General features: G+C 48.5%; 1 protein-coding gene across 2 annotated transcripts in view; it reads right to left on the bottom strand.

Annotated features, from left to right (window-relative positions):
- Tcf7l1 (transcription factor 7 like 1) overlaps positions 1-26140 on the bottom strand; it is a 167690-nt gene that overhangs the window by 22694 nt on the left and 118856 nt on the right. The gene's annotated exons all lie outside the window — the stretch shown is intronic.

The raw sequence follows: 26140 nt of genomic DNA, 5'->3' as shown, positions 1-26140 counted from the left end.
TAAACTTTTAAGGGAGGAGGGGATGGATACATGCCAACGTGACCATCATATTCAAAGAACCTATCTGTGAGGCCCAAGGCTTCCTTAGTCTCCATATGGAGGAAGGCAAATCATAGGAGTGGAGATTCCCAAATGGAGGGTCTGCCTGGTCCATCTCCTGCAGCACCACTGATGGCATTTTCCAAGAAACACACTTGTGACAATGATAAACAAATGGATACAGCATGGGACTGGGCAGGGTATATGGTCCAGGTGGTCGAGGGTACTGACGCTGCATTCACAAAGCCCTACGTCTAACTCTCAGCTCTTGGGAGGTAGAGGTAGGAGGATCCAAAGTTCAAGTTCACCCTCGACTATGTAGCAAATTTGAGGCCAGTCTAGAATAAGATCTGGCTCAAAAACCTAAAAACAAAAACAGAAACAAAACCAAAAAAAACCCAAGACAGGGTCTTGTTACATAGTCTTGGATGGCCTGGAACTCACTATTTAGACCAGGCTGGCCTTGAATTTGCATCAATCTTCTTGCTTCTAAAACTGGCACGCCCACATCATAGGTATGTACTACCACACCCAGCATCTAGTCACACTCATGGGTACTGTCTCTCAACCTTGGACCTATCACTTTCCGCCATGCGTGATTGGGGGGAAGTCTTTCCATACGCATGTGCATACAAATTCACGCGCATATGCTCTTCAGAGAAAAAAACCTTTCCTTAACATTGGTACGGCACAGTTGACAGGAAGGGGGGGAGTGGGGGAGCCTGGGCTCCGAGCACAGCATCCATGGGTATAGATATCACTCAGTCGATGTAGGTTGTGACCCAAGACAAATGACCTAACAATTTGGAGTCTTGTTTTGTCACCTGTGGGGCAAGCTATTATGACTAACTTTGTTAGCAGGAGCAGGACCATGTCAGGGACTGATCACCGTTTGCACGTGGGAGATGTTTGATAAATGGCAGCTATTATGCTCATAAGCAAACCATTAGTCTTTGCCAGGAGCAAAAGCAAGCACGTTGTCCTAGAGTCAACACTGGCGGGGTGCGTCTGGGCACCTGACCAGCGGGACGGCGTCTGTGCAGAATTCCTGAGACTAGCTTGAGAACCAGAGTTCTGGAGGAAGGGAAGGTTCAGCAGGACTTAGAGAGCCTTTGAGTCATCACCGCTCTTGGATTTCACAGGGGAGGGAGGAACAACTCGCTAGGACAGGAAAAGAACTGGGTAGGGCGAACAGGGCAGGGACCAAATTTTCAGAAAGGCACCCGCAAGGTTTGTAGATGTAGCTCAGGCTGGCACAGAGTGTTTTTCTAGCATACAGGAGACCCTGGGTTTGCTCCTCAATTCGTAAACCGACAGTGGTAATGTCTGCCTATAATCCCAGCTCTGGGGAGATGGAGCTAGAAGGACCAGATGTTCAAAGTTATCACGTATTACATAGAAAGTCTGGGGCCGGTCTGGGCTACATGAGACCTTGTCTCAAAAAAACAAACAAATAGGGCAGGGAGATGGCTCGAAAGGTAAAGGCACTGAGAAACCATGAAGCATGAGAACGCACGCACAAAATGGCATTTGGGAGCATGCATCTGTAACCCCAGCATTCCTACTATTATATGGGAAGCAGAGACAGAATTGCATGGGAGCTTCTAGGATCAGCTAGCCTACTAGTACTTGGCATAGCAGCAGAAACAAGAAAGACCCTGACCTAGCAAGTGGAAGGTGAGAACCAACTCCTGAAAGAATAAAAACAAATCAAAACACACCCATTCAAAGAACCCAGGTTAGCACACAGCTCTTCTAGTAGCAGGAAGGGAGACCAGCCTAGCTTTTGGCTAAAGGGATAGACCAACTGTGTCAAAATATGAGCCTAGGATTTTTATTATTTCCTTAAAATCCACTCCTTCCACAGCTCTATGACCAAGAATCAATCTCTCTCTCTCTCTCTCTCTCTCTCTCTCTCTCTTTCTGTGTGTGTGTTGGGGGGGGGCTGACTTCAGATCAGAGTCTTCCTCAATCACTCTACTTTATTCACTGAGGCAAGATCTCTCCAGCGGAGCCAGAGCTGTCTAGTCTAGCTAACTAGCTTGCTCCCAGGATCACTTTTGAGTCCTGGAGTCAAAGGTGAGTCATCATATGCTTACTCGGGATTCACATGGGTGCTAGGGATCCGAACTCTGGTCCTCATGCTTGCATGGCAAGCACTATGTCCAGTGGGATGCCCTCAGGCCATCGTGACCCCTTCCACTGTACCAGCCTCCAACACATCCTTTGTCCTGACGGACTTTTCCCCTCCTCTTCTAGCTGCCCCCACCCCCAGAGCTTGAATGGAAATGTGGACATCAATGTTCTCCATGGTCGGTGGTGAGAAAGCCAGCTAGGACTTTTGGGAACCAAACGTCTTCCAGAGGCAACAACCTAAATGTTTGATCACTTAAAAAAACGGAACCTCAGTAACAAACATCTGAGGCTAATGGGAAATATCTCAAATTCTATCATCCTAACACCAACCACAACAGGGAAGTCTTAGCGCATCAGACCTATCACAATCTGGTTTCCCACCGAGCTATAAAAACATACGGGCTTGTTGGTTCTCCAGGGGATAGCTTGAAATCCTACTGGGGTGGACCAAAACAATCTGAACTTTGATTTGGAACAATGTTTGAGGTCGCAAATAACACTTTAGGTGATCTTCTGGGCTGTCACACACAGCTGGCTTTAGGACTGCCGAGCAGTATTGTTCCCCTTGGCATTAATGACTGACATAATGGGCTGTGTGACTCTATTGTGGAGGGGCTAGCCTCACACACCAGCAAAGGGGCTAGCCTCACACACCGGCAGTTCACCAGCCTCATCAGCCCTCCATCCTCTCTTGCCAGGAATGTTTCAAAGTCAGGGATGAAGAGATGTCCCAGCCATCAAGAGCATGTGCTGCTCTTGCAGAAAACCCAGGTTTGGGTCCAGGTACCCACAGCACCTTACAATTGCCTGTAACTCAGATCTAGGGGATCTGATACCCTCTTCTGCTCTACACAGGCCTGAACGTACATGATGTGTACACACACATGCACGCCTGCACGCACACGCAAGCAAGGAAGCAAAATGCTCATAAACATTAAAAAAAAAGAAAAGAGCCAGGCATGGGTGGCTCATGCATTTAATCCCAGCACTTGGGAGGCAAAAGCAGGCGGATCTCTGTGAGTTCCAGGTCAGTCTGGTCTACAGAGCCAGTTCCAGGACAGCCAGAACTACACAGAGAAACCCTGTCTCAAAAAATGAACAAACAAATTTAAAACGGACGAAAGCAAGCAAGCAAGCAAGCAAGCAAGAAAGAAAGAAAGAAAGAAAGGAAATGTTCAGACTTTTCCAAATGTCTCCCAAGATGGGGGCAGGGGTGGGGCTGCCTGCTGTGGGAATCACTATTCTAGTGACCAAGGAATTGACCTGCAGTTACTTTATTTTTTATGAGGGCTCATCTCACTGACACAGCGGATGTCAGGTATGTATTTGCTGTCATTACCACACATACATCCCCAGTAAAGAGTTTCACATTACCACACACTCACAGAGTATGAGCTCTGACTTTCTGTTGCTTTTATCTGTCTAACGAGACATCTTTCTGCGCTGGAAGTGCCTAAGTGTCCCATGCAGGCGCCGCAGGCATGTGCCACCATGCCCAGCTCACACACTAATGTTAACTGAGAACGGGAAACTTAGACGGTACCAGTCTTAAGCCTAGGCCTGGGAAAACAGAGGATCGTTTTGGAACTATTTTAGTTCTCCTTTTATCAACTTAAAACTTGTGTATGGTGTACATGTGCATTTGTGTGGATGTATTTGCATGTGCTTGTGCGTGCAGAAGCCAGACAGACTGCTGAACTACCCTCTCTGCCTGGTTCTCGTGACACTAGGTGTCTTCGATTGCTCTTCACCTATATATTGAGGTAGGATCTCACAGCTGAACCCAGAGCTTTCTGAATTCCATCTCTGCCTCCCAAATGCTGAGATTACAGCTGGGCCACTACCCTAGCGTAGCTTTTACATGGATGTCGGGGACTCGAACTCTGGTTCTCGTGCTGGTGTGGCAAGGTTAGAGCCATCTCCCTAACCTCCTTTTTAAGATTTTGAAGAGAGTTGAGGGCGGCTGGCGGAATTTGAAGGCTTTCGGAACAGTGGAATGACTTAGAAAGCCTTCAGACTGCAGCACAAGGAGTGGGGTATTAAATGCTCCCCATCCGGGCAACAGGAGGCAAGAGCAGGGTGACTCCATGCCAGCACTAGGAGTATGCAGGCATCTGCATGGTTCTGAATGCCTAGATCATGCCCAGTGGAAAGAGACAGCTTTTTAAAAAGTTATTTATTCATTTATTTTTCATTTTAATTGTGTTCTCTGTGCATTGTGCACATGTGTGTGGGTACCCGCAGCAGGCAGGGCTGCAATCACATGTGGTTGTGGGAACCACGAACTGTGGGTGCTGGAAGTGAACTCGGGTCCTCTGCAAGGGCAGTACCCACTCAACACCAAGACATCTCTCCGGTGCCAAGGAAGCGCTTCTTGGCAGTGTTTCCCACGAGAGGTCAGCCCCACAATTATCCTGGAGGTCACTGCACATGGGTGGAGCATGTCTGTGGGGATTAAGAGATGTGTAGCTGGGCTTAGGCTCTCTGCACAATGATGGCGTGTGGACAAATTAAAACAGGTTTCGCCAAGCCCTATCTAAGCTCCATTCAACAAGCTGCCTGAGGCTCAGGCTTACGCCTAGCGCATCGCAGCTGGCAGCAGGGCAGCTGATGTCTCAGAACCTGGCCCGTCTACCCCCTCTCCCGGGACGGCTGTTGAAGCTCAGGGTCTTCGAAGTATCAATGCAACTGCTGGACTGAGCGACAATGCCAGCTATTCTGGAGAGCTGTCTATGACTAAGGGACCTCTTCAATACTCACACAGACGACGCCACCATCCTCAGGTTACAAACACTGCTTTAATATGCTACCATGATTTGTGACACATAAGAGGGGCTGACAGCGAGGTCCCATTTTCACGGAGTCTTGGAAACTGGTGGGGGACCTAACCCGCTATTCTGGTTTATAGTGAAGTACAGAGAGTCTGTGGTTTAGAATGTTCCCTTTCTTTGTTCGGGGCCACCAAGTAGTTTCAGTAGGTAATGGCCCTTGTCTCCAAGCCTGACAACTGGAGTTTGAGCCTTGGGCTCTCCCTCATGATGGAAGGAGACAATTGATTCCTGAAAATTGTCCTCTGACCTCCACACGCGTGCTGTGGCAACTCCCCCACCCACTGCACTCTCGCTAAACAAATGCAGTAAAAAACTTTTTGTTTACTTTTATGTGTGCATGCGTGAACGGGTGTGGTGCATACACATGCGTGTGGGCGCACACCCATGCACAGAGGCCAGAGGAGGTCAGATATCCTGCTCTATCCTTGAGCAAGACAGGGTTGCTTACTACACTGAAGCTGGACTGGCAACCAGCAACCCCAGAGATCCCACTGTTTCTGCCCACCACAGCGCTGAGGTCACAGAGGCACGTGTGGTCACACCCAACTTAAAATGTTAAAAAAAAAATTCACTTATTATTCGGCCGGTGGTGGTGACACATGCTTGTAGCCCCGGAACCCAAGAGGCAGAGGGAGGTGGAGGAGTGTGAGTTCCAGGCCAGCCTGGTCTACAGACCGAGTTCTGGGAAAGCCAAGGCTACACAGAGAAACTCAGCCTCATAAAACAAAAACAAAACAAAATTATTTATTTATCATCAGTGTATGTGTGTGTATGCGTGCCACATGTGGAGGCAAGAGGTCAGCTTTGGGGAGTTGGTTCCTGTCTTCCACCTTTATGTGGCTTCAAAGGAATAAACAGATCCTCGGGCTTGTGAGTGCCTTTATGGTTGAGCCACCTCCCCAGCCTCCAGGTGTTTTTGTTGTTGTTAACAGGACTGCTGGAGATCTGAACTCCCGTCCCCATGACTGCAGCAAGCACTCTTCACCCCTGGAGCCACCCCCCAGCCCTGGCATTATCTTCACCTCGTTAGCGAAGGGTGATTCTAGTCCTATTTTCACATTGTTCTCATTGGAACAGACGTTGAATTCACTCACACAGCAGCCACCAAACACGGTTATGTGGTTTCTGATTTGACTCATCCGAGAGATGCATCCACAGAGACTGATTTTCCTACCTGGAGCCCTCTTGCATTCCTGGGGGTGGGGTGGGGGAACGGGACCCTAAGAGGCTAGCAGGGTTTGTTCTTTCTTGTACTTTTCTGTGGAATGCTGACAGAGTGACACATTCCTAAGCAAAGGTGGACAAGTCGTTTTCTTTTGGGTGACATTTCTAGCAAGTGCTGCTCTGGATGTTCCTTTGATTTAGAGGGGTGCCGTGCCTCTTTTCCTTAATGTTCTGTTGTCTCTTTTTGCTTCTCACTCCTTCCCAGAGTTCTCCCTGGGCTAAGCGTTCGGCCAGGTGGGCTGTTTCCGCTCGACTCGGGCCTGGGGAAGGGTCCCTCTAAAGGATGTTCCCTAGAGGCTAGAGCCCGCTTTCCTGCAGCGGGGCGGAGACCTGTCCTACACAATCCTCACTCTGCTCCAGGACCCTGCAGCAGATTAATTGCAGCTGTGCCCTGGAATTTCCCCAACACACAAATCTTCATGATGTAAAACAGCTGGGAGGAAATCCCAGCATGCCCTGGACAGAGGCAGAGCTGCCAATGAGCTATAGAGATTAACCCTCAGACTCCCAGAAAGTAGTGAGGGCCCCTGTGCCAGGCAGGCCCACCCAGCCTCACCCCTGCTCTGTGTGTCCAGGACTCGCTGGTACGCCCACAGTCTCTGCACCAGAGAAAAATCAAGGCTTCTTGTCACAGAATGCAGCCAGGGGAGAGCACATAGAGTAGGGAGCAAGGAAAACACTCATCTCCCTTCCAGGAGGGCTCCTGGAAGCCCTCCACTTTCTCCTGCAGACACACAGGCAGAGGACAGAGGCGCTCCCAGCTTCCCGGGTGAGGAGACAAGCCTTGCCTGCCTCTCTGGTTCCCACTGGTGAACACAGACTCCTTCGACCTTAAGCTAAGGCTCTCTTGAATAAAGTCCAAGGATTCCTAAGGCTACCTCAAAGGATGCCACAGACGCTGTCACCAGGAGACAAGATTGGGGCAACAAACACTCCCCTCCTCAATGGCTTCACGCACAGTGAAACATCTCAAAACACAGGGTCTCAAACATCTCAAAACTCAAACACAGTGAAACATCTCAAAACACAGTGGTGGCTCAGGTGTTTAATCTCAGCACTGGGAGGCAGAGGCAGACAGATCTTTGTGAGTTCAAGGCCAGCCAGGATAGGCTCCAAAGCTACAGAGAAACCTGGACTTGAAAAAAACAACAATTCAAAAAAAAAAAAAAAGTCAAAATATAGGGTCTCAATACATAACCCAGGTTTGTCTCCAACTCACCGTTCTCAGCCTCCTGAGTACTGACTGGTATTGGTATTACGGGGGTATGCTCTACCACGCCCAGCCCCACTCCGCCCCCGTGATCGTGTGTGTGTGTGTGTGTGTGTGTGTGTGTGTGTGTGTGTGTGTGCGAGAGAGAGAGAGAGAGAAAGAGAGAGAGAGTGTTCTGACCCGTGAGCCCCAGAGACCCACTCGCTGCTTCCCCAGTGACTCTAAGACTGGCCACCAAGCTAAGCCTCATGGGAGCTGAAGTCTCCCAAGTCCTCATGCTTGCATGGTAAACAGTCTTCAGTGAGCCACCTCCCCAGCCCTCTCCCTTTTAAAGGCAGCTGGCCACAGAAAGTTGTGCAACAAGTGGACAATGTGGAGCAATGGCTAATTTCTTCACAGTGGATGAGCTAACTGCCCCTCACTGCACCTGTATCACCTATGAAACACCAACCAGCCAGCCTGTCCTTTGCTAAGACCCTACACTGCTTGTAGTCAGTGGTCCAGGGATAAAATCAACAAGCTAACCAACCCTCACTGTCTCACAACTCCAGCTATCTGTAACTTCTGGCTGGACTTGAGTATCCTATTGTTCTGCTGGTTCCCTGTGAGAAACCCTTTTACCTGTGAGAAAGCAGCTTTGCGCAAATCCCAGACCCAAGGCTACCTACTAACAACTCAGCTGCTCCCACTGGCCCAGTTGTGCTCCCTAGAATTCACACGGTGGGGTGGGTACTGTTTGTATACTTTGTCCTCTGGGCTGGCTCCTCATGGATCATGCCTGCTCAGTTATGTGTCTCATGTCTGCAATGGAGGGAATTATCTGGGCTCACAGTTACAGGGGTGTTTCAGTTCATCACGGGTGGGGAAGGCATAGCAGAGTCCTAGGCAGCAGGTGGTACAGCTCCTAACATATCCCGGAAGCAGGAAACAGGGTGCTGACTGGAACCAGAGGTGGGTACACCCTTCAAGGCCACCCTAGATGATATACCTCTACCAAGTAGGTACCACATTGCAAAGGTTCCTCGCCAAACAGCACAACCAGTTGGGGCCCAAGCATTCAAATGCGTGAGTCTGCGGGAAGACATTTCACATTCCGAGCCATGACAGCAAACACAAAGTACTGAAATCCTAAGCCACTTTGTCCTGATAATTGTGCTGAGCCATCTGTCAACCCAACAGCCTGGATGGCCAGTCTCTTGCAGTACCCTTTAGCGATAGGATTTGTATGTAAGGGAGTCTATTTCACTTTTTTTCTGGGAGCTGGGGTGCGGGTGGGGCAAACAGTGTCTCACTATGTTCTCCAAGGGTGGCATTAAAGTGTGCTCATTTAGTCTTGAGCAATTGTAGTCGTTACTACTGAATGGCTGGTATAGTACTGCTAGGATTGGAGAGACAGCATGGAGTCTATGTTTGCTGTTCAACCCTGCTGATTCCTAGAAGTCTGTTTAAGACCCTTTATCTAAGCAGGGGTGGTGGCCCGGACCTCTACTCCCAGCACTCGGAGAGCTGAAGCAGTGGGATAACCATGAGTTTCAGTCACCTGCCCCTACATGCACAGCATCTGGGAGAATGACCCTTTGTCTCCCATATATAGATTGTTCTATGCTTAAAAACGCACCGTCTCTGGGGGCTGAGCAGATGCCTCGGTGGTTAGAGGCACTTGGCACTTTTGCGGAGGACCTGACTGAGGTCAGTTCCTAGCACCACGTGGTGGCTCACAGCCACTGCTAAGGCCAGTTTTAGGAGATGCTATCCGCTCTCTGACCTCTGAGGGCTCATGTGTGCCCTCACACACACACACACACACACACATTCTCAATAAAACAGAATAAGTAAATATTCTAAAGAGGAAAACACACCAACTCTGAACAATCAGTCTCAGTAGCAGGAAGTCAAAAATACTTCCCCAAGTGGGAAAAGTATTTAATTTTCAGAAACCACCGAAGAAGGGTAATGAAAAAAGAAAAATCAAACATCACATTCTAACTCTTACTTCCCTTATTTTTTTTTAATAGAGTGGCGTTAAGCATTTGCATAAATGTACTGTCGGCACTAGATCCCAACACAGCCTCTTCAATCCACCTCAGTGCAGAAGGTCACGTTTCTTCCAGAGGCTGGTGGATAGACGTGTCCTCTGAAATAAATTCAGTTTGTAAGCCCGTAGGGATCTATATAAAATAAGCTCCTTCTGGAGTTAATACAATAGATAATTTTCTGCGGAGTTTTTTTTTTTTTAATCATACTCTGGGGCTGGAGAGATGGCTCAGCAGGAAGAACTTCCAGCCCTTCCAGGGGATCCGAGTTCCGATGAGTTCCGATGTCAGCACCCGTGTCAGGCAGCTGATCACCTGGAACTCCAACTCCAGGGCACCGATCCTTCTTCAGGTCTCCAGAACACACCCACGCACCCACACCCGCAGAGGGAGAGATTCACACATAAATAAAAAGTCTTAAAAAAAAAAACCAGACCTTTTCTTAATGCTTTAAACAAAATGACTTCTATTTCTGTCGCTCTTTCATTCATCCCAAGGTTTAGTCAACAAATATTTTTGAAGCTGTGGAGGCAGAGGTGCTCCACAAGTATTCCAAGGCGGATCCGGTGAACTCAACAGTAAACACACTGCAGAAAGTGGGACGGTGAGGTTCAGCTTTCTTGTAAAATCCTGCTCCCGCCACCTTGTCACAAGTGACCTGCAGGTGCTTGTGTCTCCTATTCCAGAGGATCTGGGGCTTCCTCCTACCAGAACTTGAGCTAAGCTCTGACGCAGAGAGAGCAGCAAGGACCCAGGACCCATCTAACCTCTCTGGTCACCTCACCTAGAGACCTGAACCAGACAGCCAACTAGAGGAGGAAAAAGTAAAACAAAAGAAAGGCAGCTGTTGGTCTGAAAACAAAGGCATGCCAAGGTGTTCTGTAAGTCAGGAGTCCAGCTGAACACTACCTACAAGTTCATCTGGGGGAACCTCACGTCTCAGGACGTGTTCTGGAGACCAACTGCTTTGCTGGTGGAGCAATCACTCCAGTGTGGCGGCCATGGTGGAGAGGACCAAGTGACCGCTGGGCATTTAAGAAATGTAGGGAGTGGATGGGTGAGATGGCTCAGCAGGTACAAATGTTTGCATGGTAGAGGGATGGAAATGATGCCCAACGTTGTCCTTTGACTTCCATGCGACCCTCTGCAGTAAATAAATAAATGTGTGTGTGTGTGTGTGTGTGTGTGTGTGTATATATATATATATATACACATATACACATGTGTATACACACACACATATATGTATACAGTTATGTCACTATTTTCCCTTAGCTACTGAGGAGCTGAAGCAGGTCGGTTGAGCCTAGCAGTTTAAGTTCAGTCTGTGACCCAGCAAGATCCTGTTGGAATGGAAAAGAAACTATGCAGTGGGGAGCTTGCACTTTGCCCAGGAATGGGGAAGACTCAGCAGAGTTTGGGGACTCAAACAGCTCTAGTGTTTTGTGGGGGAAGAGGTCCTACTCAGCGATGCACCAGGAAACCCTTACTGCTGCTTCCTAAGCAGAAACTGAAGTCTAACACCAAAGTCTGTCGTGCAGCATTTGTGGTATCTGTGGTGCGAACGTTCCCACCACAGTTGGTTTCGAGAGACCATAGTGAGTCACTGTAGGCAGTGGGAAGAGATGCTAATCGTTGGCCTGGCACCAACTGGCTGGCCACACACCACTGCTGGTAGGCAGGGGTGGAGGGGACTCTTTGGCCTGTCCTGACTTGGAGAATTATTGACTCCATTCATAGATGGCTAGAAAGCTGTACATGCGGTGCCTCGTTGATTGGGCCTGCAGTTGTCATGGAAACCTGAACACATGGCTAGGCACATCTTTCTGCAGCCGCATGCTCCTTTCTGTCCTCTGAGCACTGGACATGGGCAGAACTAGAGGCTGCTCGTATAGATCCTCTTCCTCCTCCCTGCCTCCCTCCTTTCTCTTCCTCCATTTTCCTCTTTTCCTTCTTCACTCTCTTCTTTTTCTTTTCCTCCCTCATTCCCAGCTCCTCTCCTTTCCCTCATGCCCTCCCTTCCTCTTCCCTGCCTTCTTCCCCTCACATACCCCACAGCCCAAGCGCTTCCCTAGCACTCCAGGTGGGCTCCTCTCTCCCACCACTGTGCAGACCCAGTGAGCATGGTCAGCTCTCAGGCCTCTGCTCACCAGGCAGCTCTGGGGAGACACACCTCCTTAAGGCAGTGCTCCGTTCCTCGCCACCCCCTCCCAGCAGCTTGCAGGTTCTGAATGCCTTCTGCTTGACTTACTGACCCAACTAAATGTCCTGGACAAAGTGTCCAGGAGAAAAGTCAGTTAACAAAGGCTGGATGGACGGACACTCAGTAAAATGTCACCACTGAGATTTTTAGCATTTCAGGCGATTTGTTTGGCTTTTGTTCTTTACTTCAGTTACTCCCCCCCCCTTAAACAAGGTCCATGTATTTAGCAGCAGGAAACAAAGTTACAAAAAGTAATCTTCAATTACAAATTTTCAGCCCCAGATTTGTGCCCCCCCCACTCAATCAGAAACCTTAAAGTCTACTTTAGCATTTTTTACTGCTTCCTGCTGGCGGTAGACGATTCCAGGATTCTAGATACTTCTGAAAGTGTCTGGCGCTGGGCCGTTCTCCCTGCATGTGGAGAACTTTAGGGTGGCAACCTGTTTTTTGTGTGTTTGTTTTTCCCCTCTAATCGAATCCAGGGCTGTGTGGGTGCCAGGCAAGAACTCTCCCCACTGAGCAGCTACACGCCTAGCTTAAGCAACTTGGTCGAAAAGAGCAGGTAGAAGGCCTGTGAACTAGATTACCCTTTGCTTCAGCTGGACTAAATCTCGCTTGTCTCTGCCGAGAAGCAGGTGGGATAGCTGGGGAGATACCAAATGCTCTCTCCAGCGCCACACTCTTCTGCCACCAGCCCATGTCTGCCAGTCCACTTTCACGCTCCTTTAGAAACACCTACACAACTAAACAAATGGACCTGGCGACGGGTCGGGAGTAAAAACCTCTAGCCAGAAAGCTTGATGACTTGAGTTTGATCCAGGAAGCTCAGTAGAGAGTCAGATGTAAATACAGGTGGATATCTGTAACCTCATTGCTAACTGAAGGAAAGCAGGGGGATACAGGGCCTTGTCCTATTATAGACACCTTAAAGGTGCAAGGACCTTACTTTGCTTTCTAGAAATGTCAACTTAACCCTGCAATCTTGGAACATTGACCATGGGGTACACACAGGGTACTCTTTTCCAGGACCATGTAAGACACTGTTAATAGGTGATCGAATACTTCCCAGTCTGAATGATGATGATCTGAGCCTGATGAGGGCTCAGAGTGCTTTCTAACAGTGGGTGACAATCACTGTGAGGAGTTGTGACACTTACGTTCCCTGATTTAGAATTGATGGTAGATAACAGATATTCTGTCTGGAAAGAAGCAGGAGCAAGAGCCAGCCCCCACAAACCTTTTCTTCCTGGCTGGCACGATCGAAAACATTCTTGGAAGAGGGCAAGGGTTCACAGAAAAGGCCACTGAGAAGCAAGAAACAGCCCTAACTTGCAGAGCCCAGGGACCAAAAGCAGGTCTGGGAATTTTGAAGTTTATGGATTTTCCCTGGTGGGAGGAGGAGCTGGAAAACATCCCAGGTATTGAGGAGAAAGGAAGCAGGGTCTGTGTAAAGTCAATAGGGAACAGGAAGTGGTTATCAGGGGCCAGTAAGACACACAGAACAAAAGAACAGCCAGGCAGCAGAGGGCGGGCTCAGCCTGCCCAAAGTCAGTGGCCCTCGGTGTCCAGAGCACCCCTCCATTGGTGAGCAGTCCTAGCAGAGGTCTCTGATCAACAGGTGAGAAAAAACCATGACTTCTACACAGTGCCTTGACCCCTGAGAAAGGTGCCCAAAGTACAGCTCCCTGCACAGGAAATTAGGGTGGTTAGAAGGCTAAGAAATGACCGTCGATGAACCAGGCTGTACGTCAGACTCCACGGACATTATATCACAACCTACGCCATCATTGCCTTCTCATTCCAGGAGATGAACGCTCATCTCAGTGAGTCCCCAGAGTGTTTATGTTAATGAATTCAAAGAGTCCAGCATGCTCAAGGATCTGGGTTTGATCCCCCAGTACTGTAATTAGCAAACAAAAATATAATTACGAAAGTATATATGTGCATATTTATTCTAAAATTTTAATTTCCCAGATATTGTCACTTATAATGACATTACACACACACACACACACACACACACACGTACGTACGTAGGTGTGTGTGTGTGTGTGTGTGTTGGGTATGTATGTATGTTTGTTTCTTTAGAGATAGGGTTTCCATAATCACATAGACTGACCTGGAATTCACTATGTAGCCCAGGCTGGCCTTGAACTTGCAATCCTATCTTCACCTCAGAGACCTGGGATTATAATACAGGCATGTGCCACCAAACACACCCAGCTCCCCCATTTTTACAAGTAAGGAAAAGTGACTCGGTTTAAAGGAAAACGAGTGACATTTGGGGCCGGCTGGTGGAGTCACCATTGTGAGAGACGCAGACACAAGCCCCAGAGGCTGTGACTGCTTCTCACCTAAAGCCCAAGCTCCCATCCACTGGTGCACCCGAGGTCAAAGCAGCAGACACCTTACCCTCCACTGGCTTCCTCACTTTTTATCATCTAGCCAGGAAGTCCTGTCTATTGGCTGCTGAAGCATCTTTTGCTTCTCTAGCCTTGACCTTGAGATGACTTACTTCCTAGTGTTCTTGCCTTTGTCCTTCCTAGGCTAGCATTTCTTCTCTTTCCCCCTCTAAGCTTCTTGGGGGACAGGAAGCTTGTGTGTGCTCTGGTCACCACAGCACTTGACATACTTCATTGTCTGTGAGAAGTGCTTGGGGACCAGGAGCGCATTTCAGGAGTAACTGAATGAGAGGTGTAAGTACTCCTTCCTGGAAAGGTTTCCGCCAGTCTGGAGGAATGCATCCAAAGGCAATCAGTGGGCTGCCCCGGGATTGTCCCTGATCTGGTTGGTCCCCAGTGAAAGCAGTGAAGCCTGGGAACGGGCGGCTTCCCTATCAACAGGCAACACGCCAGCTGGGTAAGACTCCATAAAATATCCACTGAGGGCTGGGAGTGGTGCTAGATGCCCTAAATCCCAGCATTCAGGTAAAGGTAGAGGCAGAGGCTTTCTGTGAATTTGAGGCTAGCCAAGTCTACATAGCAACTTCTAGGCTAGCCCCTGTCTCAGAAAAGCAAAAACAACAAACACCGATTATTGAGCCAGAAACCATGTGAATATCTGTAGCTCCAGAATTTGGGTAGAGCCAGGAAGCTCATGAGTTTACTGATGGTCTGTGCTGTACAGGACAGAGCTCAGTGCGGAGCATTTGCGCAGCACACATAAGGCTCAGATTCAAACCCTAGGAATCTCCAGTTAATGGTATCAATATAATTCTCAGCTCCTTCTCCAGCACCACGTTTGCCTGGATGCTGCCACATTCCACCGTGATGATAATGGACTAAACCTCGGAACTGTAAGCCACCCTAATTAAAAGTTTTCCTATATAAGAGTTGCTGTAGTAATGGTGTCTCTTCACAACAATAGAGACCCAAACTAAGACATAGACCTTCAGTGATTGTATCCACACCAGCACACATGCCGCTTTCAGTATTGTTACTTAACTGTTTACATAGACTCTATGCTAAATAATTAAAGCAATCTAGAACTAATTTAAAGCATAGGGGAGATGTGCCTAGAAATATACAAACGCCCCCCTATTAATTAATGTGTATCTGACTGCAGCCACATGTGTGCCATGGTATGTGTGTGGCAATCACGTGGCAGGGTCTGTAGTTAACTGCTGTGGGCATCCGGCTCACTGGCCTGCAAGCTGTTGGCAATTCCTCTTCTCTGCCTCCCATCTCATCACGGCGGGGATTACAGCTGCTGGTACGACTGTGTCTGGCAGTTTTATGTGGGTTCTGGGGATCTGTACTCACGTTGTCAGGCTTGCGGGGCAAACACTTTACCCACTGAGCCATCTGCCCTGCCCAGTGCTCCACCATTTTAAACCACAGATTTGAACGTTCATGGATTTTGGTATCTACAGGACAGCTGAAACCTGCCCCCACGAAACAGCAAGGGACGAACGTACATCTAGTTCTCTGCCACTGGTGATGCTGAAACTCTATTGCTTGAGCGGCTGTGGAACAACACAGCATGTTTAAAGTGCACATTCTCATAGTAATATCACCCTAGGCAGCAAAATAAGTGTGCAAGAGCAAGGGACAGCACACTTGCTGCTCTTGTAGAGGACCCAGGTTCGCTTCCCAGCACCTACAATTGAGCACCTCCAAGCTGCCAGTATCTCCAGTTCTAGGGGACTTTGACCCCCTCTTCTGGCCTCTGAGGGCACCTGCAAGTGTGTGGTATTCACATAGAGAAGCTGGCACGCACACACATGCTCATAAATTAAACCAAGCGAAGGACGGCACGGTGTCTGCATAGAGATTCAGGTTTCTTTAATGAAAACATCTGCAACCCCCAAGCTGTTCTAATGCGTTGTATCATTTCATCCTCACGGACTTTTTAGATGTAGCTATTATTTCCCTCACGACGACGAAAGGACCACAGAACACAGCGCTGAGTAACTAAGCCCGAAGCCCTATCTCATGCAAGAACCACACTTTTAACTCGTTAAGTAAACTAGCGCTGAGGAGAGTGTGCAGCCCATCCTGGCCTTCCTCAGACAAGGACACCCAGACAAAAGGGCTGAGCTATCCCATCAAGGCTGCAGAGGCCACCCACACAAAGGAACTGAGAATAAACAACCCAGGTGTCCTGGGCCCTCACCGTGGAAGAGCTACGGTGGACCGTGATGGTTTCCAGAACCCACCAAGGTGAACATAAAAACAATTGGAGGAGGATAAACTACTAATGCAGGCAAATCAACGTTATGAGCGCCAATCTGCAGAAGCCATAAAACACTCAACAAAAGAGTAACTGTGTCATTCAAATTTTTCTATGGCTAAACCAGAAAGCCTTCTCTGTCTGCACGACGGCTCCACACTGCCCCCTGGTGATCCCTGCGTACCCACTGGGAGCACGTCAGCTAATGACTGTGGGGAACAAAGGCCTCAGATCATCAGACTTGGTCTGTGAGACAGAGAGGGTCTGGACCAGGCATCAAGCCATCTGGAAAAATCTCAGGGCTACGCTCCCATTTGTTTCCAGAACCTGAGATAAAGAAGCTATGAATTCAGTAATGAGTTAACTGCTTTTAGTCTGTCAAGCTGGCAAGGGCCTTTCTGATTCCTCTTTAATTACCATGGGCACTTTTTTTGATGCCTTGTTGGTGGGAGAATAAATTAGTAAGCCCTTTCTTGCGCAATTTGGAGGCACGTACCAAGTCTTGCAAAGGCGTACCACCTCAAGGAATGTATCCTCAGGAAATAATTAAGGATGTGAGCAAAATACAGCTGAACGAATGCGTACTGGAGTCATTCATAAGAGCTGAGTGCTGCGGAAAAAAAACTCACGCCATGTGCTATTTGAATTTATGGAGCAGGTGAATGTTTAAAGACATGCAAAGGTATTCCCTAGACACTCTCCAAGGAAATAGCAGGGCGCCAAGTGAGTAGAGAATTCGCTTTTGTAAAGCAAGCATCTTTATATGTGAATGGAAGGGTTTTATGGACAGACAGGAAGGTTTGGGTGCCACTGGATCATAGAGAAAGGCTGTAGAGGGGAGTCAGTTTGTCGATCCTCGATCCTCCCTGGACATCAGGGCTACCTGGAGAAGCTATGAACCCATTAATTCCCATCCCTCCTCCCCTTGCCTCCCAGTGGTTCCAGGGTGGGGCCCTAACATTCTGCCTCCTTTAATTGCTCCCCAGGTGATATCAGCATGAGGTCTGGGTTGCCCCTAAAAGTTCACAGGTACTCTTGAACTACACTGCAGTTTCTCCCTGTTGCTAGGGATCCAGTCCTCCCACGTTCTGTTTTTCTTTCTGGGCCCTCCATGTTTCATCACGGAGCTACAACTCCAACCCTCCACCTCACCATCATACTTGGTCAACGCTCTTCTGGCATACTCCTCGAGCGAGCATCCACCCAGTGCTACAGTTTGCCAGCTACTATGGTCTTTACCTGCCTAAATCCTCCCAGAATACTTAAGATCGGGCGTAGACATCCACACTGAGGTTCCAGGTGGCATACTAGATAAAACCGTTAAAAGCACTATTTCACGGACATTCCTAATGGTGTCAACACATTCCACTTTATTTCTGGATTGAGAGAAGGGCCGCAGTGCCTCTCCTAAGCTCTCCAGACAATTTCGGGGCTTGGTCGTCATGGAATTCTAGGCATCCTGGCTCAGTGAGGAGGGTACATTTCTGAACACACTCTGAAAAACACATCTCAAATTTCACGTCATTTCCTGAGCGACTCTGGTAGCACATCAGTCCTAGGTAGTACATCGGTCCTAGGTAGCACATCTCAGCCTATGCATGAGACTGGGTACGGAGGTTCTAGGTAGCACATCGGTCCCAGGTAACAGATCTTAGCCTATGCATGAGACTAGGTACGGAGCTGAATTACACAAGCAGCTATTTGGGATCAGGACTGAAAAGTGACCAAGTTTTGTTCAGGGGTACCACATCATCCAAAGATGTTACATCTCTGCCACCTCCTTCATGGGGTTATAGTTCCCATCTTCTGACTTTAAAATGCAGTGACTGGTTTGGGTGACAACTCCATCAGCACCACACTGGAGGTTTGAAGTTCATTGGCCAAATTCTCCATCTGATTCACTTTGATTTTCCATGTTTCACGTAATGCCCCAAACGTCTTTGTCAGGGGTCTTCATTCAGTCATGCAAATGTATGCTAAATTAAATAAACTGGAAGTCACAGTCAAAGGAAACATTGATTTCTTCTTCCTCAATTTCCATTTTCTAGAAAATGTTTTAAATTCAAGGTAAATGAGTGCTCTTGCTCAGTCTCACAGTGGGACAGACAGGCTGCTGTGTGGCTGCCATTTTCCCTGCTTAACTCTTAACAAAACCAAACAATGGCTCAGCCTCTTGCCACCAGCCCAGATAACCTGAGTTCGGTCCCAAGGACCCACATGGTAGAAGGAGGGAACCGAGGCCTGCACACTGTCCTCTGGCCTCTTCCACAAGCTTGTGGCATCCACAAAATTAATAGAAAACAACAACAACGCCCTTTTTTTCTGACCCATGATTCTCACTCAGGCTACTATTGATATCCTAACTACTGAAGCCACTGTCATTTTCCAAGTCTCTGCCCTAAGAATTCACTGTCAAACCTTGTGAGATACTTTTCCTTGCTCTTCCACCCTCCCTCCCCAGTCCATGCCCTTCATGCATTCCTGGAAATAAGGCTTTGAGAATCCTCCTCTCTCCCTAACTTCATTCATCCCCGCTGGTACCCACACAATGATCCTCATCTCTGTATGGTGAAACATTCTCTCCTGGAGGGATGAGGGAGGCTAAGATCCAAAAAGACAAAGAAGTTAATTCACAAGAATGAGGAAGTTCAGAAAGTTACAAGATGCGCGAAGCCCCTCACCAAAGGTTAGATGAGGAGGAAACGTTGCTGGAACTGTCTGCAAGTTGGGAGGAGCGTCCAGAGAGAAAGCTTTGAGCATCACTTGTGCTGGGTGGGTTTCAGTGATACAGCTGCCTCAAAGTCAGCGGCACCAGCTCTCAACAAACCCACTGACCCACCACACTACCCTGGACGGCACGACCATTCCTTTGTCACTGTGTGGTACCTGGGATGTTTGTGCACATCTCTCAAGGAAAGAATCATGATGATCTTGACTTCTCTCCTTGTTTCCAGTTGCTTCCCCTGCCCCTGGCCATAAGCAGCTCAATCCCACAGATGCATCAAAAGCCAGCATTTATCGAATTTCTTAATGACTAGGAAACCCAGGCTCTTCTGAAAGTGACGGGAGTGCTGACAGGAACCGGGATTCAAGGCCACACTGACAACTGGAGAAATGTTGGGGACGATGCTGGCTCTTTTCCTCATCTACACCCACCACTCTACCTCAGGATCATCCGGAAACTCTCTATAGACTCCTCGCTAGCCATCTCCTGGAGCTCCTGCCCAAGTCACCCTGTCCTTCCTGCTGTCACACCACCCCGTCAGATCTTTCTGCTCAATTCCTCTGATGCTACAGAAAAGTACCCACCTAAACCACGGGAATTAAGACTCCAGTGTACTTATCCTATCTTCAGCTACCTAACCAGCAGCATCATTTAACCTTGTTCTGGTTATTCCAATGTCTCAATGCACCAAGCTCTCCTTATCTATCTATGCTTATAAGACTAGCTAAAAGATTTGCCATGCATTTTGCAGGGGCTGAACCACCACTCTGGGTACTACTTGCTATTTGGTCGCTGGGCCAAGTGAAAGTGGTGGACTTATGGAGGACCATGACTCTCCCCAATTGCTTTGGGAAGGTATGTAGTCATCATAACACATATGCACGTGCGCGCGTGCATGCGCACGCACACACACACACCCCTTCTTAGATAGAAGAAGGCATGTCTCTTTTCTAGAGTTCCAGCCACCTGACCTTGGGAAGGCAAGTGAAGCCGTAGCAGTAGCTGATATCCAGGGTTACTCTTTACTTCCCCGCCCTTGACATAGCTGCTCCCATTGTCTCCGCAGAGTATCCCACAGTAATCAGATGCAAGACCTACTCAAAGGTGGCATTAGGCACCAACTACAGCCCATACTTCTGCTCTCCGATTACTTTCAGATTTCTCAAGAGATCCTGTGGTTCTCAAGAGTCCCTAATTAGATAATGGTTCATTCTTCCATGTGGCTGGATCTTTTTCTTTTTGGCAACATCCTGATCACAAGTCTTCCTGGGAGACTTCAGGCCTAGATCTTTAACAAGCCCTTAATGAGACACTGGGAACCACCTCCTCCTTCACCTTGGCCCAGCAGCCCTTTCTTCCAAGCTGGAAGCCTCTGCACCCTGCAGGCGCTTTCCCCCTTAGTCCACTTGGCTAGCCAGAGCCCCCAGGACTAGAGGGAATTCCTTGGGAGAGGAAGCCCTGAGCCTACATCCTGTGCTTTTTGGCTGTGACAACACCCACTTCCACTACTCTCATGCCCTAGGCTGACTTTGGGTTAGAGTTAATGCATGCCTTCCTGCCCTGACGACCTCTGCCAAGACACACAGGTGCTGCAGAACTGTCCACAGCATTCACCTCACAGAGCATCCCCGCACCCCTTCACTGTCCAGGGAACCACCGACAGCAGACCTTCAGCAAGCTGGCTCCCCAGACTCAGGGGTCACAACTCCACCCAAATGCCCTTTCTGTTCTTTTTTTGGGAGGTGGGGTGGGGGGAGTAAGGTGAGCTGTCTACATGGCCACGACTGTTCTTGAACTCACTATGTAAATAAGGTTGACCTTTAACTCACAGAGATCCTCCTGCCTCTACCTCCCGAGTTCTGGTATTAAAGGTGAGTGCCACCATGCCCGGTGGAGGTAGGGAGTCAGAGGCTTGGCCTGTGGGATGCATGCTGATAGAAACCACACATCCCCAGAATCAGGTCTGAAACTTTCTGCTACTATAGCTTATTTGTACGGTGGGTTGTAGGAACTTAAATTATTCTACTAATATCATTGAAAATAATTTTGATTGGTTGGGGTTTGAAATACCATACACAAGTAACCATTCTGGAAGCAGCTGATAACAACACTAATGCTTGGGCAAAGATTAGCAATTAGAAACGGCACAAAGGTTACTGGGGTAGGATCCCAGAGAAGGTGCACAGCCTGTCCTGAGCAGATGCAGTACTGCGGGAGAGTGACCGCTCGGCAGTGGTAGCAAGTTCCGAGGCCCCTCAGGACTCACTGCATCCTAGAGGTGAGCATCACTTGGCGATACTGCTACTTGCATGTCACCTGTCTGCTATCAAAAGGGCTGGGGGCAAACTGGGCTTCCTGAAGGCAAGGGAAGGGTTAGAGAAGGGCAGGATCTTTAGCCTATGGTCATTAAGGTCACTGAAACATCCTTCTCTTGGGTGTCCACTAATGGCCAGGCCTTACCCGAACGAACTCCCAACAAGAAGTGAGTTTGTTTAGACAGGGTCTCCCTGTGTAACCCAAGCTGACGTGGAACAACTTATGAAGACCAGACTGGCCCAAAACTCACAGAGATCTACCTGCCACTACTTCTGCTATTAAAGGTACGTGTCCTTTTAAATGATGAACTCAAAACATCTATATTTCTTTTGTTTCAATTCTATCCATCAGGGCTGAAGACAAGAGCCCTGGCTGCTCTTCTGGAGAACTCAGGCTTGGTTTCCAGCACCTATATGGTGGCTCATAACCGTCTGTAGTTTCTGGGGACCTAATGCTTTCCTCTGGTAGGGTATGCATGTAGTGCACAGACATACACAGCAGGCAAAATATCCAAACACATTAAAAAAAAATAGGTGTTAGTCCACTACGAGTAAAATGGGTGTGGCAACTCTGTCTATCACCTTCTTTTTTGAGACAGGTGTCTCAGTGAACCTGGATCATCAATTGGGTTGCACTGCCCGGCCAGCAAACCTCAGGAATCTTCTGATCTCTTCCTCCCAGAACTGATAGTACAGGAGCAAGGGATCCAGCTGGGGTCCCCATGCTTGCATAGCCAGAACCTTACTGATTGTGCCACCCCCCCCCCTCCACCTCCCATCAGCAATTCTTCTACTATTGCCATATTCTGACTGTGGCAGCTTCCCTGAATGAGTGAGGACGAGTTTGCGGAGCCTGACCTGCAAGCATGCCTTAGTTCCAGCTGCTGCAACTTGCAGTCTTGGAGACAGAGGGACAAGACAGTTCTGCAACTTGATGCAGACCCTGACAGGTCTACTGGAGATACTGAGTATCTCTTGGAAGTTTCCAGAGACTTTCTCCCAACACCTATACAATGCCTGGGGCTTTAGCCACCAAGTTTCTGAAGACTTCCTGAACAGCTGGGAACGGCTGGGGAGTCCACACAGTACAGGGGACACTCTCAGCTGACTCTGCCCCTCTGGTCTCTCAGTTCATTCAGTATCCTGGCCTCTTGGACTCTCCACTGGCACTTCTCTGTCCATTGTTCACAAAAATGAATCAAGCTATGACATAGGGCTTGAATTGAACCTAAAATTGTATGACTCTAAGGGTCTCCGTCCAAACTTTTCCCAAAAGATTTTTCTCCAAGGGAAAAAGAAAACAAAATGTCCAAATCTCAAACATTTTTCAGTCTCTATTATCCCACGCCTCTCTGTACCCCTTGAGACACAATTTTCAATAGTAAACGGGGCTGAAGTTTGAGGGCACGGCCCGGAGAGGTTGTTTAATTTCTACCACTACAGACAAACTGGGATTCTTTCAGGCAGCTTTCCCCTCAGGCCAGCCCGCTGCTTTACGGGGCCAAACCACGGAAGGAATAAATGAATGCAAAAAATTTGCCTCAGAGCGGTGAACACTAAGATTTCTTCTACAGATACAAATTCCCAAGCAAACCTAGCCCAAAGACAATCCAAATGAAGGCTGGCTTTATTGGCTTCTTAAGGGCTGGCTGCCTGGTTTTCTTGAAGATCTGAATCTGTTTACTCGGGGCGAGGAGGTGATGGTGGGGATGCGTTACTGACAGGGCAGTTTTAGAAAAATAATGCAAGCCCCAGAAACACGGATCGGTTTGTAATGCTCCCCTCCTGTCATTTCACAAATACTCAGGGTATACCCACTGTGCTGAGGCCCCATATGGGGGCCATGGGGTATGCTGCTGTGGGAGACAGAAGGACAATATGGCTGGGCAGGTAGCCTTCAGCTAATAAGGGCAGACAAAGCATATGTCCCAAGTGGTAAATGTGCTTGAGAGTTGGAGTGGGTGGTGGGAGACTCGCATAGAGGAAGGGCTAGATTCAATGTACTTTTTTCATGCGTGGGGGGCAAGTGTACATGCACATATGTGCACGTGTGTACATAGTTGGGATCTGTCCACTTTGTTTTCTGAGATGAGGTCTCTCACTAAATCTGGGGCTCATAGATTAGGCCAGGCTGGCTGGCCAGGAGGTTTCAGGGACCCACCCTTCCCCACCTCCCCAGTGCTGGGATTACAAGCATGTGTTAGGATGTCTGCCTTCTGGTAAACATAGGTTCTGGGGCTCGAACTCAGGTCTTCATCTATAGAGCATGGCAAAACTTTATATAAAACTTTATATAAAGATTGCGCTGTCTCCCCAGCCTTAGACACAACACTAACAAGTCACATTTTATAGTCAAAAAAGATAGGTTCATGGTTAAAGAGCACAGACTGCTCTTCCAGAGGACCCAGATTCCAATCCCAGAACCCACATGGCAGCTCACAACTTCTGTAACACCAAGATCTGATACTCCCACACAGACATCTATGCAGGCAAAACAGCAATACTCATATAATAAATAAATTATTTTTTTTTAAAAAAAAATTAACCAAAAGACTGGCATCGGCCTCAGAGGTCAAGATGGTTGCCTGTTGGGGAAGGGGGGCACAGACATCACTTACAGACATCACTGGTGTCTGTAAGGCTGGAGAGAGGATGTACACACACAGTTACAACCCAAGACAAGAAGCTGTTGTAGGCAGCTACTCCCAGCCTAGCAAACAAACCCTCCTACGACACACAAAGGTGAGGTCCAAATATAGAACACCCTAGACTTTTCACTTGCACGGGAGATGGTGGTAGTGAGCCTGGTCCAGCAGCATCCTCAGTCTCTCTCAGGCCAGCTTCCATCCTGTGTCTCCGCAGGTCTCCAGTGCAGCACAGCTGCTCTTTGGGAGGGCAGTGCCAGGAGGGGCAAAGTAGGGGGCTTTCAGGGGGGAACAGACTCCTAACATGAGGCCCTGTTACTTAGGTGCAAGGTGGTGTTGCGTTCAGGGAGGGATTCAGAGTCCCGGCCTGTGGGGCACATTGTACCGTCCGGTTCCTATTAGGATGAGGACAGCAGTTCATCTGTATCGCAGGTAACAAGTCCACCCTCCGCCCAGCGAGCTTAGTAACACTGCTACTCCTGTTACTTCACATCAGGAAACCAAGATTACAGAAAATTTAATTTCTCCAAGGCCACACAGCTAGATATGTGAGAGCCAAGATTTTAAATGTGAAACGCTACATGTTGTGGCCTAAAAATACTCAAGAGGAAAAATCATTTCCCAATCCTGAATCATGGAAAAATTGGGAGTGGGAAGGAAACGAAGCTCATTATGTTGAACTCAGGATGGCTGGTAGGTCACAGCAGAAAAGGGATCCAGGGTCCGGCCTGCTGGCAAGTCCCTGAGGGGGGCAGAAGGGAGCCCTGCACAGCTCAGGGCACAGCAGCACCCGTGCTCTGGATCTGGGCTGCAAGATGAAGATACAAGCTTGGTGGGGGTGTCGGGGCAACTCCGTAGCCTTGTGTCTGTCTGTGAGCGAGAATCTGGGTGACCTTATGCTGAATGAGGACTTGAGGCTTCCTATAGTTGCTACTTTGGGTTCTTTCTTCAGGTTTTGGGAGTGATGGGTGGCCTGGGATGTGGAAGCCTGGGATCTGGCTGCTGTGCACCTCCCTGCTGTTTCCCAATAGCAGACAGAGTGCCACCTGGTCACCGACAGTCCATGGTGGGCCAGGGTCCCCATTCCCTGCTACTAGGTTGACCAGAAAAGGCCTTTAAGGGTTAGGAAGGAGGTTTTTAAAAACATCTTTCACTCTTGTTTGCTTTGGGAAGTGGGGGAGACAGGATTTTGCTATGTAGGCTGGCCTAGAACTCTGTAAGGCTGGCTTTACAGAGATCTGCCTGCCACAGTCTCTAGAGTGCTGGGATTAATTCCTTTCTTTCCTTCTTTTTATTTATTTGTTTATTTTTATGATTTCTTTTCTTTTTTTTTTTTGTTTTTGTTTTTGTTTTTGAGACAGGGTTTCTCTACATAACAGTCCTGGCTACCTGGAACTCTTTTTGTAGATCAGGCTAACCTCAAACTTACCAAGATCCGCCTGCCTCTGCCTCTGAAGTGTTGGGATTAAAGGTGTGTGCCACCACCACCTGGCTTTTCCCCCCCTTCCTTCCTTCCTTCCTTCCTTCCTTCCTTCCTTCCTTCCTTCCTTCCTTCCTTCCTTCCTTCCTTCCTTCCTGTTTTTTGAGACAGGGTTTCTCTGTGTTGCCCTGGCTGTCCTGGAACTCATTTGTAGACCAGGCTGGCCTCGAACTCACTGAGATCCACCTGCCTCTGCCTCCCACATGCTGGGATTAAAGCCATGTGCCACCACCGCCTAGCTAATTTGTTTCTTTAAAAAATGTATTTATGTGTGTGCTCCTACATGGGGCGGGGGCAGAAGTCAATGTCAGGTGCCATTTTTCAGGCACTGTTCATCTTGGGTTTCTTTGCTTTCCCTTTTTTCAAAGATTTACTTATTCTTATGTATGTGTATTTGCTGCGTGCATGTATGCAAATGCCTACAGGAGCCAGAAGAAGGCACTATGTCCAGGAACTGGAGTCACATATGTTGTCAGCTGCCTGATATGGGTGCTAGGGACAGAACCAGGGCACGCTTCAGGAGCAGCGGGTGATCTTAACTGCTGAGCCATCTCTCTGCCCCTCCCCCCCCCAGTTTATTCTTTGTTTCTGTTTTGAGGCAGGTCTCATTTGGACAAGGCTCACCTAG

This window comes from Myodes glareolus, chromosome 6 (genome assembly GCF_982192425.1).
Source record: "Myodes glareolus chromosome 6, mMyoGla1.1, whole genome shotgun sequence".
Taxonomy (NCBI): domain Eukaryota; kingdom Metazoa; phylum Chordata; class Mammalia; order Rodentia; family Cricetidae; genus Myodes; species Myodes glareolus.
The sequence above is the reverse complement of the archived record's forward strand: the minus strand, read 5'-3'. Positions and strand labels throughout refer to the sequence as shown.